Raw genomic sequence first — 14,627 nt, forward strand, 5'->3', positions numbered from 1 at the left:
AATACCATATTTCAATACCTGGACTCTGAAATTATGCTGATGCTGCTTGGGTTTGATTTCTTGCGCTACAGATAGGTATAAGATCTTCAGCAAATTACATAAAATTTTTACAGTTTTATTTCCTGATTTTATATTAGTGGTTATAAAAACAGTGAGAAATTTATAAATGAAGAAAGAAGCACTCTCTATCATGGATTGTTGTAGGGAATAATGAACTTGTGTGTGCCTGTATGTGTGTTTATATATCTTATATGCAACCTGCACTCTTCTCTTTAAGGATTGACTGTTATTATTAATATCAATAATCTATCCACTAACTCTTTAACAAATATTCTTTCATTACCCAAAAGATGAGGTTTTCCCTATACAGTGAAAAACAAAGTTCTACCTCCTAATCTGTTCTGTCAAAATATTTTTCTTCCAAACAAGATAATTTCTGGTTTGTTTTCCCTCCCTCTCATAAATAACTAACTCCTGCCTTTTGCACACTGCTATAATTATATTTGCCTATATTTGTAGCCTACCAATATTTCCTTTCATACCCCCAAACCCCAATATTTGAAAAAGCAAATCATTTTTACTGTATGTGATTACTTTTGAGTAAAAGATTAGGTAACTGAAATTATCACTTTTTCTAGCGGAGAAGAGTATGGCTTATGATACAATTCCAGGGAAAATAGTGTAAAAATCTTAATGTTGACACAAGGTACTTGGAGGCCCATGGAGAAAAGCTTACTTGAGGGGAATACCTTTGTACAACCCAGCTTCCTGCTGCTATTGGAAAGAGGACTGAAGAAAGGCTTTATGTCAGGGAGCTGAGTCCTAGAGACAAGGTGAATCAAGAGATATGACATAATTGACTGTGCACAAGTAGTGTATGACACAGTCTAAAGCACAGAAATGAGAACAGAGCGTAGGAGCAATCAACAAACCACAAACTCTACCCAATATAAATACTGCAACTGTTTCCTTTCTGGCTATTTTTTGGGCAGGGTTGAGAATGAGTTACTTAAATGGCACTTTACAATTCCTCCGAGATGCATGTACCCACAACACAGGGAACTGGGTGGGCTTAAACAATGATTGCTCTAAACCATGAAAAGCTTTCATGACATTGCTGAGCATGGTGACTAAAATGGGAAGGCTGTGGAATTATTCAGAATGGAGATTAAATCTCAACTGTCAGTTTTTCATTCTATATCATTAGTACAGTTAATTAAGCTCTCGTGTCTCAGTTTCCTCATTTGTAAAACAATGGCCATAGAGTGTTGAGCCCACAAGACTGATGTGAATATTACATGAGTAAGGTGCTTAGGACAAGGCTGTAGATAGTAGAAGTACTTGATAAGTGTTAAGTTTTTAAAATTATTTTTTGCAATTACTCTATATTCTCTTATGGCATATAAAACTCAAAGCAGTAATTGCTCATAATTGGCCTCCACATTTACCTTGGACTCCTCTTTGTGCTAAAGTTTGGAGAAGGCTAGTAATTTTTCTTCAGAACAGCCTCAGATGAAAGGTCCAGGCTGTTGTCTCCTGACTTTGACTTCAAGAGCTTTAAACCGTTATGTTAGGTGTGTCCTATGAAGCGAAAGGTCCACTGGAGACATATATGGTAATATAGGCTTTAATATAGAAAGAAATAGAGATATTACTATGTTTATCAGTAGGTACCATTGTATTCATCTCTTTTCTACAACTTGTCTGCCTTTTCCAGAGCAACTGTCCCCATCAACTGACCTTCTTGGCCTTTTGCAAACTCTGCCTCTTCTTTTATTTCATTTCTTAATATATTTTTGTCTCTCTAGTGGCTAAAATACAGTAGGTCTCCAGTAAATGTGTATTGAATTTGTCAACAGAAGAGTCAAACTCGGTAAAATATTTGAAGAGATTTATTCAGAGTCAAATATGAGGAAAAATGACCTGTGCCACACCAGCAGGGGTCCTGAGAACATGTGCCCCAGGTGTTCAGGCTACAGCTTGGTTTTATACATTTTAGGGAGACATAAGACATCAATCAATACTTGTAAAATGTGCTTTGGTTTGGTCCAGAAAGGTGGGATAACTTGAAGCAAGGCTATGGGGGGCCGGCGGCGGGGGAGCTTCGAGGTCATAGGTGGATTCAAAGATTTTCTGATTGGCAATTGGTTGAAAGAGTTATTATATAAAGACCTGGAATCAATAGAAGGGAATGTCTGGGTTAAGATAAGGGATTTGGAGAACAAGGTTCTTATTATAGAGATGAAGCCTCCAAGTAGCAGGCTTCAGAGAGAATAGATTATAAATGTTTCCTGTCGAACTTAGAAAGGTGCCAGGCTTTTAGTTAATTCTCTCCTGGATCAGGGAAAAGATCTGGAATGGGAAGGGGATTCTCTACAGAATGTAGATTTTCTCAGGAAGAGACAGCTTTGCAGGATCATTTCAAATATGTCAAATAAATATATTTTAGGGTAAAATACTTCAATTTCTCTCAGGCCCTGCTATCTGTCATGTGATGCTATACTAAAGTCAGGTTGGAATTTGGTGTCTTATTACTACAAAAACTCTGTTTTGTCAGCCTTAAGATCTGTTTTAATGTTGATGCTGGAATGTTATGCCTGAATTCTAAAGGGAGGAGGGTATAATGAGGCATATCTAATCCCTGCTTCCCATCATGGCCTGAACTAGCATTTCAGGTTTACTTTGGAATGCTCTTGGCTGGGGTGGGGGTCCATTAGTCATTTGAGGGACTTAAAATTTTATTTTTAATTTACAAATGAGAGGTCTTTCTTTCATAGTTTTGTACATATTTGAGTTATATTATTGTTGGAAAATATTTAGAATAATTTCTCATTAATAATCATCAAGTGAGGTCTTTTTTACTCCAGTGTTTCTTTTGAACGCCACAATAAAAGTAAGTAAGTAAAACTTTGAGAGATACACAGGACTTTATAAAGCAATGGAACTCCCATAGCTCTAAGCCAGTAACCTTGACGTACCTCTGCCAAATACTGTAATGTCTGTGACGGGAGCATGCTGAGAGCTTACACATGGTGTCTTGCATGGCCGGCAGCATACAGATTTCCTACAAAGTAAGTGTCACTGTCCTGAAAGGCATATTCAATGATGCTTTGATTTAAAGCAGGCAATCTAAGGCTGTGAAGAAGCCACTAGGAAGGTGGGAAATGTCCCCATAAAGACAAAGTTCAGTACCACAGAATATCAGGTGAGAGGTGAGATGACAGTGAAAATGTTCCAACAAGACAATTCTGTTGTCTATATAACCGAATGTCCTAGCTGAAGATTACTATAGGAGTTAGAGTGGAAAAAAAAAGAAGAGTCTGTGAGAACCACATTGAAATCCATAGCTTCTGAAACACGGAGGGCTTTGCCATGACACTGACCTCTTAAAAGGAAACACTAAAGAGGAATATGCTCTTTTCTGTGGCGTGAAGAAAATAACATATTGTGTGAGAGGGTGTTTGAGACAACAAATCCAAGTAAAGGTTTCTGACGCAGTATCTTTACTCCCTGTATTATTCCTCAGCAAGCAGCTGGTCCCTTTTATGAATATTAACAAATATTAAGGAACTCATGAGTCCCATGAATAAAATCTTCAAAAACGTAAACATTTTTCAATGAGAAAAGGAACATAAGAAAAAGACAAGTGAAAGGCACAATCATAATACTATCCATAGTCTCAAAAATTGCAGACAACATGAGCTATCTTTAAAAAGAGCTAAAACATTATCAACATTCAAGAAAAGAATGAAAGAAAAGAAGATGAAAAGTGTGGTATCAAAACTCAGAGAACAATAGAATGATACACAAAACTGCTATAAGAATGAAAGCCATAGTAAAAGTAAGAAAAATAAAAAGAAATAACCAAGTTATGTTTCTTTTATAAATGTGTGTGTATATATAGATATGTAGCCAAAAGATAACATATACATGAAACTGAAAGGAACACAGATATATGATAGATAAGGGTGCTACCTGATCATTACAAGAGACTATTCATCAACATAAATATTGTTCCCGACAAAGATGGAAAAAATAAATAGAAGAGAAAAAAAACTAGTATAAAATAAAGCTTTTCTAACACAAAGACCTACATCTTAAGTTGAAAATAATCATTGTGTCCTGTGAGAAATTGATAGAAACAACCCCATAAGATATATCTTGGGCCAGGTGCGGTGGCTCACGCCTGTAATCCCAGCACTCTGGGAGGCCAAGAGGGGCAGATCATGAGGTCAGGAGATCGAGACCATCCTGGCTAACACGGTGAAACCCCATCTCTACTAAAAATACAAAAAAAATAGCCAGGCGTGGTGGCACATGCCTGTAGTCCCAGCTACTCTGAAGGCTGACGCAGGAGAATCTCTTGAACCTGGGAGACGGAGGTTGCAGTAAGCCAGGATCATGCCACTGCACTCCAGCCTGGGCAACAGAGCAAGACTCCATTTCAAAAAAAAAAAAAAAAAAAAAAAGATGTATCTCAGTAAGACTGGGCACGGTTGCTCATGCCTGTAATCCCAGCACTTTGGGAGGCTGAGGTGGGCGGATCACCTAAGGTCAGGAGTTCCAGACCAGCCTGGCCAACATGGTGAAACCCCGTCTCCACTAAAAGTACAAAAACTAGCTGGGCATGGTGGCGGGAGCCTGTAATCCCAGCTATTCAGGAGGCTGAAGCAGGAGAATCACTTGAACCTGGGAGGCAGAAGTTGCAGTGAGCCAAGATTGCATCACTGTACTCCAGCCTGGGTGACAGAGTAAGACTCCATCCCCCCCCAAAAAAAAAAAGAAAAGAAAAGAAAAAAAAGATATATCTCAGTTAAATTAATAAAACTGAAGAAAAAGTAACATAAGAATATACAAGAAAAAAATTTATGAATTTTTTTGAACAGCATAGATGCAGGTGGTTGTTGTTCTTCTCTGGAGTGCAGAAGATAAAAGAATAGGTACAATTCTGAGACAAAGAGCGTGTAACCCAAGTGTGTGAATCAGGGTCCTCCAGAGAAACAGAACCAATAGGATGTATATAGGAAGACATTTATTTTTAGAAATTGGCTAATGTAATTAAGAAGGCTGAGAAGTCCTATGATCTGCCATCTATAAGCTTGAGGCCTAAGGAAGTCGGTGGTATAGTTTTAGTTCAAACCTGAAAGTCTGAGACAGAGAAGAAGCAATGGTGTAAGACTGAGTCCAAGTCCAAAGGCTTGAGAACCAGGAGCACCAATGTTCAATGGCCAGAGAAGATGGATGTCCCACCTCAAGCAAAGACCAAATTTATTCTTCTTTCACCTTTTTGTTTATTCAGCCCCTGAATAGATTGGATAATGTCCACCCCCATTGCTAACGATAATCTTTACTTAGTTTACTGAATCAAATGCTAATCTCTTCCAGAAACACCTCCACAGACACACCCAGACACAATGTTTTACCAGCTCTCTGGGCATCAATTAGCTCACTGAAGTTGGCACATAATATTATCCATCACACAAATAATTTTATGGACAGCCAAACTGGCTCTACTCTCTAAGGGCAATATGACACAGGATTTATTTTGGTGTCACTTCACCAGCCAGAGTCCTCGGTAGCCAGTGATGCGCTGCCTGAGTCTTGCTCGGACACAGGCTTGCTGCAGGAGGTAGCCCACCCACTCAGCCCTGCAGGCTGCATTTGGCTTGCCCTCCGGCCTGGATCCTATGACCAGCAGCGGGAGGGGGTGTGTGAGTGATCAAGCACGGGGTCTAGCTGGCTGCTCCAAGTGCTAGTGCAGGCACTAGCTCCATGCAGGGCTAGTGGCTGGGCCAGATGTGTTGCAAGTGCCTCCTGTGGTGGACTCCAGTGTCCAGATGAGAGGGATGTGGTGGTGCCTGAAAACTCAGAGACACCAAGTGAACTGGAATATGTTCACAGCTCTTTTAGTCCTGCTGTCCACAGCCAGACAAACAGGGGCATGTGGTGCCCAGCAGCTCTCTCTCCCATTGCTTGGTGAGTGGGAGGGGAGTGCTACAGAGTTACAGCTCTGTTTGCACTTGCCATTCAGTGGGTCCCAAGTTCTTGTCCCACATCCAAAAAGAATGAGGCTAGGCTGACAGCCGGTGGTTAAGCAAGGCACAGAGTTTTATTGAGTGACAAAACAGCTCTCAGTGGAGAGAGGGACCCGAGTTGGGCAGCTCCCTTACCTGAAGTCAGGTAGTCTTCCTCCCAGCCCAAAGGCGGGCAGTCTCCCTCAAGCGTGGCTGATTCTGCAGCTTTTATGGGCTCAGAATGGGGGAGTGCATGCTGAGTGGTCTGTGAACATGCACAAAAGGCTAAAAAAAAAAAAAGGGTCTGCTCAAAGATGGGCACAACATTCCAAAGAAACAATTAGGGAAGGGTATGTATATGTAAAACAGGTGAAGGGTGGGGATTGATCAGAGAAAAGTGCACCAGACTGGAAGAGTGGCTCCTGATCCAGTTTATGGTTTTATCTGAGACTCATAGCCTGGTTTTCAGGCTGTAAACTATCTTTGGTTTGAAGGTTGGGTTTCACCAGCGACCTGCCCCTGTCTGTTTAGGATATGCCTGCCTCCTGCCGCTATCAAATAGAAAAAAATATTGTCAAGTGTGTCAAGCCTCGGGCATTATAGCACCCATGTGTTCATCTTCAGAAAACTACTTGATAAGAAAACGTAGCCAATGATGAAGAAAATGCATCCAAACTAAAGAGATTATAAAGGGGAAACTGGTGAAGAGCCAGAAAAAAACACTGCAGTAATTTAAATTCAAAATTAAACAAATTTCCAAACAATGTTTGCATAAAAAATGTAAAAATTTTATAGTGGATGCAAAAATAATAGAATACAAAATAGATTAGTGGAAAAATATAGGTATCATCTAATCTCTCAAATAATTCAAAATAGTTTTTCTTATCTTTGGAGGAGTTTCCTAAAAAATAACATGCCTTCTTGTGAAGAATGACTTTTCTAGAGTTCAGTAATGCCTGTACCTTCTGTTCCACTTTGGTTCCTTCTTGTTTGGTTAAATTTATGTAAAACTAAAACCAAAGTATTATTTAAAAAATATGTATATCTCCTGCTACCTTTTCTGTATATGCGTATATAGGCATACAGAAGTGGCTAGGATATTGTTCACCAAATGTCAGTTATTATAGGTGAGATTTTATACATTTTCTTTTTTGTGTGTTTGTATACATAAACTAATTAAAATAGATATCTATAAATATCATTTCTAAATAATAACAAAATTGATCACTTCCTGAAAATTATAATAAGAAAAATATTTAGCTCAAACCAAACTGATTTAAAGAATGCTATCTCAAAAAAGAAGAGATGGCTAGGTAGAAGAGGCTAAGCTTAATTTAATTTGTAACTGTAAATTAAACTGAGCTCTTCAGGGAACCCTCATCGTGTGTGTGTGTGTGTGTGTGTGTGTGTGTGTGTGTTTCAGAAAATTGTTTAGGATTCTGATAAACAAACTACATCAGTATCAGGGTTTCCTTCCCAAACACTGAATAAAGCCTGTGTTATTTCTCACGCCTGTAAGTGTGAGAAAAATAACAAGGAGTGATGACCAAAGACAGATACTCAGATAATGCCCTTTGAAACTCAAAGTAGAAAGAAGGTAGTAGTCAAGGCATGCACCATGGAATCAAGAAGACTTGAATACCTGAAGCTAGTGCATTTGATGTTCTTATAATAAAGTCTGTCTCAGGGGACAGCAGAGTTGGAAAGGAGAGAAAGGCTCATTTGTGATGCAGTCATTCTTGCTGTCAGAGCTTTCATGGCTTTTCAGCAGGCCACAAAAGGCCAATCCACTAGAATATGAATCAGATCTAGTCAAGGTCTCATAGAATAAGTAAGAGTCATTAGACCTCCCTGTTTGGATCCTAATAGCTTTTTCCACCTCAGTAACCTCTCACAGTAAACAAAAAGCCACAGCTTTTTAAAATTCTTTCCCTTTGGTTATTATTCTAAGGGCCCAGGATAACTGTCAGAGATTTAATAGCAAAGTGCAAATCCATGAACCAAGTTTTTGAAATTATTTTTGTTTCCATCAGCTTGCTTATGGGTTTAAAAGGTACACCTTGGAAGGATCTGATTACTAGGCAGCAGGAAAAGTAAGTGTAAAAGTGAAAGCAAAGAGATTTGCATCCCAATTTCATGCTTCAACACATGGCAAAGAAAACACTGTTTTTGGTAATGGGGATAGTGAAGGCTTCCTTAAGTCACATAAGGTTAATAAAAGTAAGTGTGTTGTACCTTCTCACCTTTAATTTGCTAAATTGATTCTACTTGTGATCAAATATATTTTTTAAGGCCACAAGGAAGGCTTCCCATCCTATTATTGTCGGAGGTTTGTAGAAATACTCACGTGATGGGCTTGTAACAATCACAGGTATTGTGCCACAACTTAAACTTTGCAAAACTTTTTAACTCCTGCCATGGATAATTTTAAGCATGCTATTCAAAGAAATCATATTGATTTGCTGATTTTTTGCTCCAATCTTTATCTTTAGCATATAAGAGACAAGACATTCTGTCCTGTACTGTTGTAGATTTTAGAAACGTTGTTTTACACTTGGAAGTCTTAGGGAAGTCTTTTACGCTAGACACTTGAGTTTCTATACTCCCACTTCTGCCCCTGATACTTTCTATTGTGTTATAGCTAGACTTTTGCCATATTTCAGTTACATGCTTAGGCCCTCACTGTGTTTGAGCTCGTAATCCTTGTCTCCATGATCTTGGTGGTCATGTCCCGTGCAATGCAACCCACTCTGGAGACTCAACTCAAATAATTAAGTGTGAACCTCGACTCTAAGCTACCTGATGTCAAGATCTATCTATCTATATATACGGCTTATCATTGTGCCACAGCATCCAGCATAGTGATGGATATTTAGAAAATGATTAATCAATTAATTTTTTAATATAAAGAAAGAAAGAAGACTGGGAGAAAGTGAAGAATTCCGAAACAAATTATGATGTGCTATTTTGTTTGGTATAGTGGTTTGGTAGTGTCAACTTGGCTAAGCTAGAAATAAATTCCCCCAACGCTCCTTTTCTAGATGAAAATGTTTGGATAACTCCCGGTAGAGAGGCCATGGCTGTCCATGAGCATCTTCATCCACTGTCCATTGAGATCCACAATGGCACCTGGGGATTAGCTGACCGCTTTTGACAGTGCTCAGGGAAAGTTATTTAACGACTTTTTTTTTGGATGCTTCAGCTTCCTCTTTCTGACCCTTCTTTCTGCAGGTTTTTCAATAATTGCGTAACCTCTTACTTCTATAATAAATCTCCCATTCCATAATAATGATAGTAGTTTTCTTTCCTTGATTTAGCCCTGACTGACACAGCTTTATAGTTGCCACATAAAATTCTGAAATGCATAACAAATTTCAAAAGCAAAAGTGTAACTTTCTCTCTTTTTTTTTTTTTTTTTTTTGTTTGAGATGGAGTCTCACTCTGTTGCCCAGGCTGGAGTGCAGTGGTGCCATCTTGGCTCACTGCAAGCTCTGCTTCCTGGGTTCACGCCATTCTCCTGCCTCAGCCTCCCAAGTAGCTGGGACTACAGGCGCCCGCCACCATACCCGGCTAATTTTTTTCTATTTTTAGTAGAGACGGGGTTTCACTGTGTTAGCCGGGATAGTCTCAATCTCCTGACCTGGTGATCTGACTGCCTCGGCCTCCCAAAGTGCTGGGATTACAGGCGTGAACCACTGTGCCCTGTGCAAAAGTGTAACTTTCTATAGTGTGTATTCCTTATTCTCTCTCCCTGTCTCTCATTCTTTCTCTTACACACATACCCATTTTAGATGTACTTGGGTCAGGCTTTTCCAGCAAGATTTAATAAAGCCTTATTTGTTTGCCAATTTTGATGAAGTAGTAGTTTAATTTTCACAAAAATCCTCTTTCTTGTTTACATAATGTGCAATATGTTCATAGCCAGGCATGCATTATTAGTCAAAAGAGAAATCAAGTAAAAGCATGTGAATAGTTTACTTCTGTGAGAGCATTCTGGGTTCTGGGTCTTCTACAAAATTATCTTGACCTCTCTATTCTTTTCCTGAAGGACACACTAAGTGGTAAATGAAAAAATATATTCCTAATGACATCACAGCTTGGAATGTATCTAAAACATGTTAATTTCCCATAATGCATTGAATGGTTTTAATCTGAACTTTACTGATATTTTGATGGGCCTATGTACATTTTCAACTTCTGAGCCTGTTATAGAAAAAAGAATCTGATAAGCATAGTATTTGCATTCTCAGGACATATTTTATTGAACTGAAACATGGCTAGGTGCTCTAGTTTTATTGTAGGATAAGATACAGTATCATTTTCATACATGCTATGACTTTCATGGTATTTGAAATTTTGATTGTCACGTATCTGCCATTGTCATTATAAGCAGGGAAAGTTTCTTTCTGTTTCTCTCCTATATTCCTTTTTACCTACCTTCTCAAGTTCTTACTTTCCTGCCACCCTCCATATCTCTATTCTATTATTTTCTTTTTTAAAGGTTTATTATTGTTGTTTTTTGGTGTGTTCTCTAGTTGAGAGTCATAAAGCATCTTTATATCCTTTTAATCATTATTTCTTTTCATTAATCTATGTATATACCATCATGACCTTGTGAACGACAATGCTAGAGATGTTTACAGCAATCTTTGTATAACTACACTATGTTTCTAAATAGAGAACAAATTTTATTTTATTTTTTAATTTCCTAATTAATAATATCTCATCGTTGTTGGGTACATTTGAGTAGCACAATCCCACTAAGAGGGAAAAAAATAAGTAGTAGGAAATTATTTGTATTACTGTATATTATCTATCTGCATGTTTTAGTTTATTATTCAAATATTTAATAAGTATCCTTGTGTTTTGACAAAGCAAATTATGAATTTTAAAATTATTTGATAAAATGTGCCTCATCTATTCAATGAATCTGGGTAATATTCTAATTTATTGGTCTCATATTAGGATACAGTGTTTTATCAAATAAAATATAGTAAAGATTGAAATGAAGTTCAGAGAAATAATTTTTAGGACCTAAGTAATGTATTACCCTCTTTTTTTTTTTTTTTTTTTTGATACGGAGTCTGGCTCTGTCACCCAGGCTGGAGTGCAGTGGCTAGAATTTGGCTCAAAGCAAGCTCTGCCTCCCAGGTTCACACCATTCTCCTGCCTCAGCCTCCCGAATAGCTGGGACTACAGGTGCCCGCCACCACTCCCAGCTAATTTTTTTGTATTTTTAGTAGAGATAGAGTTTCACTGTGTTAGCCAGGATGGTCTCAATCTCCTGACCTTGTGATCCGCCTGCCTCAGCTTCCCAAAGTGCTGGGATTACAGGCATGAGCCATCGCGCCTGACCTACCCTCTTTTTTGCAATGGCCATGAACCAGATCCTAATGCTGTTAATCCTTTAGTTTTGCTGTCTGTAGATGAAACAATAAATATTCCTTATTGTGAAAGATTTATTTTCTGCACCATCTTAATCGAGTCAATCAATAAAATGTAATGTGTCCCTAGGCATTTTGCTATGCACTACACATTTTATCAACAAGTGCATATTAACAAAACACCTGAATCCCATGATGGACGACATATTACTTTAGAAATTTAAAATAATAACCATAGCATATAGTCTGACAATTAAGTAGCTAAGTCTTTTCTTTTTTACACAAAAATTACTTAGACATTTACAATCTGGATTCTAAATATAAGGTTCCTAAATGTAAAATGGTAGCTACTATTGAGAATTTTCAAATATAGGCTGGGTACGGTGGCTCCCGCCTGTGATCCCACCACTTCGGGACGCCAAGGTGGGCGGATCACCAGAGGTCAGGAGTTCAAGACCAGCCTGATCAACATGGTGAAACCCCGTCTCTACTAAAAATACAAAAATTAGCTGGGTGTGGTGGCACACACTTGTAATCCCAGCTACTTGGGAGGCTGAGGCAGAAGAATTGCTTGAACCCAGGAAGTGGAGGTTGCAGTGAGCCAAGATTGCACCACTGCACTCCAGCCTGGGCCACAGAGTGAGACTCCATCTCAAAAAAAAAAAATTCAAATATGGTATTGTTGCTGTCAAGTTAATGATGATAATTTTGCACATTATATACATAGTGCTGTTTTTCCATACAATGAAACATTAGTTTCATGTTTGAACTATACCAGAGTATTTAACTTTTGCTATCACATATCCATTTTCCTATTCTGTCTTATTGTACTAGTTGTTTTCTCTCCTCTGTCTGTCTTCATTCTTTTACATTGGTATGTGTAAAATTAAGTAACCAAAGTGTTTTGTCTTTATATTTATGTAATAAAATATTTTTCCAAATGTCAACTAATATCGAAGATCATGAGGCCACTTTCATCTTTAGTGTAAGTTTGCCCATATTAAATTTTTCATCATGTAAACTGGATTCATATTGAATTTTGAATTTTAAATTATATTTCAAGATTTTAAAATTCAAAGTATAAATGTTTTGTTAAATACATGTTTATTTACAAAAATAAAACAGTAAAAGGAAAAAATTATTCAAGCATATTATATATTAATATAAAGCCAGCAAAATATTGTTTTTTAAAAATATATTTTCTAGTATGGGAGCATAGTCATGATTTATTGAAGATTACACAGCAGGATACACGATTTGATTTTGTTTGTATTGAAAAAGAACTATATACTAAGATCTTGCTAATATTTATCCTTGGGTGGTAGGATTATTTTCAGGGCTCATTGTTTTTATTTATTCTTATTGAAATAGCATATATACATATATATATTTTGAAACGGAGTCACCTTCTGTCGCCCAGGCTGGAGTGCAGTGGCGCCATCTTGGCTCACTGCAAGCTCCGCCTCCTGGGTTCATGCCATTCTCCTGCCTCAGCTTCTCACAGGCGCCCGCCACCACGCCAGGCTAATTTTTTTGTATTTTTAGTAGAGACGGGGTTTCACCGTATTAGCCAGGATGGTCTCGATCTCCTGACCTCGTGATCTGCCCGCCTCGGCCTCCCAAAATGCTGGGATTACAGGCGTGAGCCACCGCGCCTGGCCTTGAAATAGTATTTTTTAAAATAAAGATCATTTTTATATTGAGAAGGATTTTTGTTATTTGGATGCATGACCTATTTATTAATAACCCAGGATTGAAGCTGTAGAGTGAGTATAAGTAAAGTAGGAGAATGCTGTCCACTTAGGACTGTCTGGCTGACTTCACCTTATTTAAGCTGCCATATTTCAGGACGTGATTCTTGTTAGTGGTTGGGTTGCACATTCATTTTCTATTGCTGTCATAACAAATTACAACAAATTTGGCCCCTTGAAACAACACCCATTTATTAGCTTAGAGGTTCTCCAGGCAAAAAGTTCAAGTGGGCTAGGCTTGGTTCTCTGCCTGGGGTCTCACAAGGTCAAACTTGAGATGTTAACTAGCCTGGGCTCTTATCTGGAGGCACTGAGGAAAATCTTCTTCTAGGCTTATTCAGGATTCTAGCAGAATTCATTTCCTTCTCACACTTTTCTTCTGGCCTCCTCTACCATTAAGTAAACTAAGACTGGTGAACCTCTGCAGTCAGTGTAGAAGCATAACCAGGCATGCATGACTGAACCCCTTTGAGGTTCTATCTTTCAAAGCTAGCCCACTGTACAGGGAGTGCATTCTGGACTACTTTTCACCATCTGAAAAGAAGACTTACACTGCAGGCAGTCCTAGTTATGCTTGTAACTATGCAGAAGAGTAAGTAGCAGCAAGCCAAAATACCTGCAGATGTAAAGCCTCATACCTTTAAAGGTTTCATAATCAAATGGCATTTTGATCTACATCTGTTTAACTTGTTTGACTCTCACTTGTTGCTGAACTTGCAAATAAGCCCAATACTTCCAAACTTTGCTAGTTTAGTAACTTAAATTTCAACCCAACCAGAGTTGACTAAACTCTGGGATATCAACTTATGCAACCAAGAAAAAAAACAAGTGATTAAATAAACCCATGCCAGTTCTGGAATTCATAGTGGGATGTGCTTTTCCTCATGAACTGGATGGCATTTCTACTATCTAGGACACCATGTTTTCCAGGATCAGACTGTATTAGCATTTGAATAATTTGGTGTGAGTTTTACTGATGTGTCTGGACTGTTAACAAGGCAGACTAGATTAGTTTGAGAGACATCCCTTATAGATTATGGGAAAATTTGATAAAATGTTTCAGTTCTGTGTTAATTTCCTTTTTACAGTTTAGAATTAGAATTTGGGTTTGAGACCTGGCTTTGCCATTTAATGTATGACCTTAGTTAACATGAACTTTTCTAAGCCTCAATGGATTCATGTCTAAAACAGATGAATAGTAATATTGCCTGCTTAATAAAGGAGTCAAGAGAATTAAATAAGATGATGCATTTAACTTAGTTACTGCCAAATAATGATATCTTTGTGTGTATGTATATGTACATATATGTATGTATATATGTGTGTATATATAGAGAGACATATGCGTGTACATATATATGTACACGTATATGTATGTATATGTACACACGTCTCTATATGTATATATATGTGTGTATATGTGTGTGTGTGTGTGTGTGTGTATATATATATATATATAGTGTATACATTCTGCCCCA

This window comes from Pongo abelii, chromosome 9 (assembly GCF_028885655.2).
Source record: "Pongo abelii isolate AG06213 chromosome 9, NHGRI_mPonAbe1-v2.0_pri, whole genome shotgun sequence".
Taxonomy (NCBI): domain Eukaryota; kingdom Metazoa; phylum Chordata; class Mammalia; order Primates; family Hominidae; genus Pongo; species Pongo abelii.